Raw genomic sequence first — 6,031 nt, forward strand, 5'->3', positions numbered from 1 at the left:
TCTGGAGCCTGGAAGTGACTGCAGTGGCACCAGGCAGACTCCTTTGCTGTCAGCAAGGCTTCATCAGCCTCTGACAAGGGCTGGACCACTCGGCCCTGGGGCTGCAGACACCGACACAGGCTGATTTCCCATGGAAGACAGTCTCAACACAACTGTCTGGGTACGCTCCAGGACAGTGGTGGCAAACCTGCGGCACATATGTCGCAGTTAGCTGTTTGTTATCCTTCAAAGCTCTGAAAGCTTCATCATCACTGTTTTAGAGGGTGGGGAGGGACTCAGCTCTCTCTGGGGAAAGCGGGGCGGAAATGAGGAGCACCCCTGGTTAGCTCTGTGTCCTGGGACATGGCAGAGACAGTGCTGAGCCCCCCAGTCTCCCAGAACCTCTGCCTTGTCTGGCCTGTGGACTGTGGGCAGAAGTGCAGTGGGTCCTTTCTGGGGTACAGCATGGAGAGCTGGGTTGTGGGACTGCAGTGTCTCTCTGCTGCTGCTATGGTGGCACAAAGTGTGAGTTTCAGGAGGAGGTGGCTCTGTCTGTGGAGCAGGGCCCTTCTCAGACCCAGATGGCTGTAAAATTGTGAGCAGGGAGCAGCAGCTCCTGAGATCTGCACCATGTTGGAACTTAGGACATCGGGAAGCCAAACAAGCAGCTCCCCTCCCTGGTAAGCGGTGGTGGTGTGGCAAACTGCGGCCCCTCCAGGGGGAGAACCAGCAGCAGCTCCTGAGATCCGCGCCATGTTGAAACTTAGGACGCTGTGAAACCAAACAACCAGCCTGCCTCCCTGCTAAGCAATAGTGAACCTACTGATGCACGGCCTAGAGTCAAACACCCCACTTCCCCTATCCCTCCTCCTATCCCTCCCGTTAGCAAATGGGAACCAGAAATCTGAGCATCTCCTGGGAGGTTGACCATAGCAAATAAGGGGGACTTCCTTCTACTATCTCTTTGAAGGCAAATATTTTTATTACTGTTTTGCTCTATTCTGATTAATGGTACTGTTCTATTCAATATTCTGATTTGATAAGTTCTTTAATGTTCTGTATTTCATCTCATTTTGATATATGTGATTGAAAGAACAACTATTATAAAGATAACAAAATATACTGTGATACCTATTACTGTTATCCCAGTAACCTGCTGTGAAGTTCTGTACCAATTTCACTGTACGATCTTAGTTGGCTTTATTCTAACTTGTTTTGTTGTATTTTGCCACTTTCAAAATAAAATTAAAAAAAAAAAAAAACCACATGGATTAGGCCAGAGTCTCTGAGGTTGTTTCACCAGCAGTGCTAACTCTGAGCTACCCGGAAAGGCTGGGGGTGACGTTGTGGGGTGACACTGATGCTTCACAGACCAGGCGTGGCTTTTTTGTCCAAGTTCCATTCATACCCGTGTTCTAGGGATCAGTTCCACACTAGACCCCAGTCAGTACCTCACCAACTTTCTTGCCTCAACTCATGGAGCCTACATGGTTAAGTAACACACTTACGGCCACCTGGGGGTGAGTGGCAGAGCTGTACTTATAACCTTTGTTTGAATAAGTTGTGTGAAAACGGCTGCTTTTTTGTAAAGTGAATTCCATTTGCCCATCAGCTTTTCTTGATTGCTCGTTATCGTCTTGCTGCTTATTTCCTTAGGGAAGTTCAGGCTGGACAGTCATGGGCTGGGGAAACTTCTTTACCCTTGTAGCCAGGATGCGGATGCCAATGAAGAAACACTGAGATGTGGTTGCAGGAAGAAGCTTGAGAGGGCCGGGATAGATCTTGAGGTAAAAAGAAGACTTTTCAGGAAAGGGGATCATGCCTCTTTTCCTCCTTCACTGTGTTTTGCAAACTAGAATTTTTATATGTTGGAGATTAGGAACGCAGTGAAGCCTGTACATCTGTGTGTGCATATGGTCTTGTGGTGTGTGCGTGCATTTTGGTGTGTCTCTGCAGCCGCGTGTGTACCAACTGTCTGGATTTGCAACGCATATTTTCTTCATCAGTGTGTACCTAGTTAATTGAGCTTTGTGATAGTGCTTGATCCATCCGTAGAATGAAGAAAATAAGGGAAAGTGGGAATTCATTCTGTAAAACCATAAAATTTTCTGGAGGTTTTCTTAGGCCTCAGGAGCAAGGCACTGACAAGGACTTTGAGGAGGACGGAGCCTCCTGGGGGAGATAAGATGCCAAACAACGGTGGCCCAGAAAGATGCTGATATACATTTTGTGTGAGGATCCACCAGAAAGGAAGGACTGCTCAGTAGGTGGGGTTTTCCCACTTGATGCTGGGCATCTGGGCAGGCCCCAGGGAGAGGAGAGGGAAGGATGCATGTGTTTGGCAGAGATTTGGGGTGGGCTTGGTGTTCCTGATGCAGACAATGGCTCGCACTCAGGCAACATTAACCTAATGCACTTCAATAAAAAGACTGAAAGAAAAAAACCAAGTGAGGACCCACCTCTAATTACCTGGAAGATGCAGGAAGGAGAATTGTTTGTTCAAGGTGTCCCATGAATTTCGTCTTTCCTGTGTGTTCCTGAGGTGTGTGAGGCTCTGTGGTCACAGGATACACAAGTCTCCGGCCCCACTGTGCACCACTTTCTCCCTTGCCTCCTAGGGGCGCGGTTTTTGCACCCCTCTGTAGAAAGGAGGGGTGCTGCCCGCCAGCCTGGAAAACACATTCTCAGCACGCCACGCTGCGGCCCCACAGAGGCCCCGTTCCAAGAGGGTTGGAAATGTAATCACAACAGTTTTTATTAGCAAAAGAACAGCAGGATCCCTTCTGCTGTCCATATGGACAGATCCCGATGGGTATTCATGAAACACTTTGCTGCGGGAACAGGCGTGCGGCAAACTCCTCGTCCAATTACCTTTGAACTTGGCTTTTTCGCTGCAGTGGCTGCTGCATGTGAAACATCTCACACACTCTCTGGGGCGGGGCGGGGGTTGTCTGCCATCCTCTGTGTGGGGTTCCTTTGCACTGGAGCTGGGCAGTGGTGTCTCAGACAAGACCCAGGAGGTCGAGGTCTGATCACTTATGGATATCATAAGTGGTGGTCAGCTCAGTATCATCTGTTCTGTGTCAAAGTTTCCAGTTAATTGGAGCCCAGCACAGTTTTTGGAGAGGCCCTTAGGCCTTTTGGGGCTTGGGACAAGGGGTGATCACACAAGGTCACATGGTGGTTGAGTAAAGAGCTTGCTGATCTACACATTATTTCCTCACCTTGTCTGCATGCTGGCTGGTAGAGGACAATGGGCATAGTGACCATGCAGCCTGTGTGCTTGGGGACATTCCTAATCCCACCCGCTACCCCCTTGTGCATCTAGTGGTACATATCAAATTATATGCTCCAATACTAGGAAAGAAAATGAGAATATATACATCTGAAAGGAAGTCACTGTGAAGGCAGGAAGAAGCTTGTGCCTGCTGCAGATTGTAGGTGCCTGACCTTGACAGTCATTGGCTAGAGGGGAACAGAGAGCGTGGATCGGTGGTGTAAAGTGAGCCCATGCTTCTGAGTTTGCAGCAGTCGGTCTAGGAGGAGGGCCAGATAATGCAAACACACCATGCCAGCCCCTGTTTTGTGAACCGAGTAGTTCTGCCCTGGTTATCCAGGCCAGAGGACCAAACAGACAGCTGTCATTTTGTCCACTGTGCTGACTAAATCCTGGTAGTAATATTGCTGTCTTCTTGTGAGATCTATCGTCTCCTGCTTCCAGGCAGTGGCTTGTCCTGACTGGTTTCCATCCTCTGCCTCTGGGAGTGGATATGGGACTTGGGTCTGGACTAATACAGTCCCAATGATTCACTCTGGAATGGCCTACTTAGAAGGAGAGGAATCTTTCTTGGACCTTTTGCCAAGTCTCTCTTCAAGGGAGTTTTCTGGGAAGGGGAAATGTAAGTCTGGCCAGGCAGTTGCCACCTGGGGTAAAGCTGCTGAGAAGGTCTCCATTCTGATCCAGCTGGGTCCCCAGAGCCACACCATCTCTGGTGCTTGGCACCAGCATGATAGATGCTCTTTTGTGCTTAGGCTAGGATGACAGCTTCTGGGGTTAAGATTCAGTCAGGTGATCCTCTTTCCAAAGCACGGACACTCCTAGGTCTTTTTCGCTCTGTTTTTCAATCCATCACCCAAGGCCTCCCCTGCCTGGCCAGGCATGGCTTCCCCGTTGGCGGGAGAACAGTCAGACCTCTTCCCTGGGTGTGGTGTCACATATGGCCATGTCAGATGGTCCTGGGTACAATCCTGGCTCGCAGGAGCGGCTCATTAAATGCTGTGAGTAATCTGCCTGCATACATTTATGGGGTTTTCCATTTCCCACCCCTCAGGGCAGAACCAACTCAGGGCTTAGTCAAGAGTGTGGGTTTGGGAATCAGAGAGGTCTGGATTCTTGTTTTAAGTAACTTAGGTAAGTTATTCCACCTCCATAAGCCTCAATTCATCTAGAAGAATGGGTATAACGACACTTCTCCCACACTGAACAAGAAAGCTCATGCACAGCGAGGCTTAGCCTGTCATGTTCCATATGGGAATGTGGTATTATTTGTAGAAATTCCTCCAAAGAGGCTTTTAAAGTTACTCCACCAATGCCCAGCTATTTTTATTCCTTTGGTTTCCCAGGGCACACTCTTTCCTTTATCTTCTATTCCCTTCTCCCAGTATCCCCAGGGGCTGGCATTAGTCTGTTTTGAGCTGTGCATTTACTCAGCTAGAGCAGCTATGGGTTAGGTCTGGAGGCTCCTCGAGGCAGGAACAACACCCAGGATCCCCAAGAGCTCAGGGTTACGAGAGCATGCTGCGTCTCAGCGCCCATCACCTTTGTTCCCATGATGCTTTGTTTGCAGGAAACACTCTTGTTTCACCTTGAAGGTGGGAAGATCATCCCTTCGCTTCCGTTAAGTCTTCCCCAGTATCTACTTTGCTTAGAGTCTGGATGTCTCCAGCTCAGATTTTCCCTCTTACTTGCTTTCTGCTCAAGTGCTCTAAGTAGAAAGAAGGGACATGTGATAGCATAGATAGTATAGAAAGCAACAGTGAATTCTATCATTCTTATGGAAATGAAAAGAACCAGAAAAGTCAAAACAGTTTTGAGAAAGAACAAAGAAGAATTACATTGACTGACTTAAAAGCTTTTTGTAAAGCTCCAGGGATGAAGATAGTGTAGTACTGGCACCTAACAGACAAACAGATGATTGGAATAAAACTGGGAGTTCATAAGTAGACCCCCACATATACAGATAATTGATTTTTGACAAAGGTGGAAAAATGATTGTTGACTTTTAAAAAAATGAATCATGGAACAATTGAAGACTCATATGCAAAAAATAAAATGAACTTTGATCCACAACTTACACCATATACAAAAACTGGGTCAAAAGGGTTATAAGCTTAGATGTAAAACTTAAAATATAAAACTTCTAGAAGAAAATACTTGTGGCCTTGGTTTAGGCAGAATCCAAATGTATAATCTGTCAAAGACAAAACTCCTGAATAGAATTTCATCTAAATGAAAATCTCTTCTATTCTTTGAAAGATACTGCCAGATATGAGATATGAGAAATGAAAAGACAAACCATAAACTGGGAGAAATAGACCTTTCAATGATAGGCAAACCGGTAAAAACAAGCGAAATATTTGCATGGACATTTACCTAAAGAAGATATGCAAATGAATAATAAGCACGTGGAAACATGCTCAACATCATTAGTCACTAGAGAAATGCAAATTAAAGTCACAGTGAGCTATCGTTACACATCCTTATAGAGTGGCTAAAATTAAAAAGAATGACCACACCAGGTGCTGGCAAGGACATGAGGAATTGAAAATTTCATCCACTATTGGTGGGAGGTAAAATGCTGAAGTACTTTGGAAACACAGTATTTTTTTAAATAAAATTAAACCTGTACCTACCATAGAATCTAGTCAGCCCACAGCAAGCTATTTACCTGAAGGACATTAAACATATGCCCACACAAATCTTGCTCAAAAATGTTCATAGCAGCTTTGATTGTAATCACCAGAAAACTGAAAAAGATCAAAATGTCCATCA

The sequence above is a fragment of the Cavia porcellus genome, unplaced genomic scaffold (assembly GCF_034190915.1).
Source record: "Cavia porcellus strain 051 isolate PalLab524CR breed Dunkin Hartley unplaced genomic scaffold, mCavPor4.1 scaffold_28, whole genome shotgun sequence".
Lineage (NCBI taxonomy): Eukaryota > Metazoa > Chordata > Mammalia > Rodentia > Caviidae > Cavia > Cavia porcellus.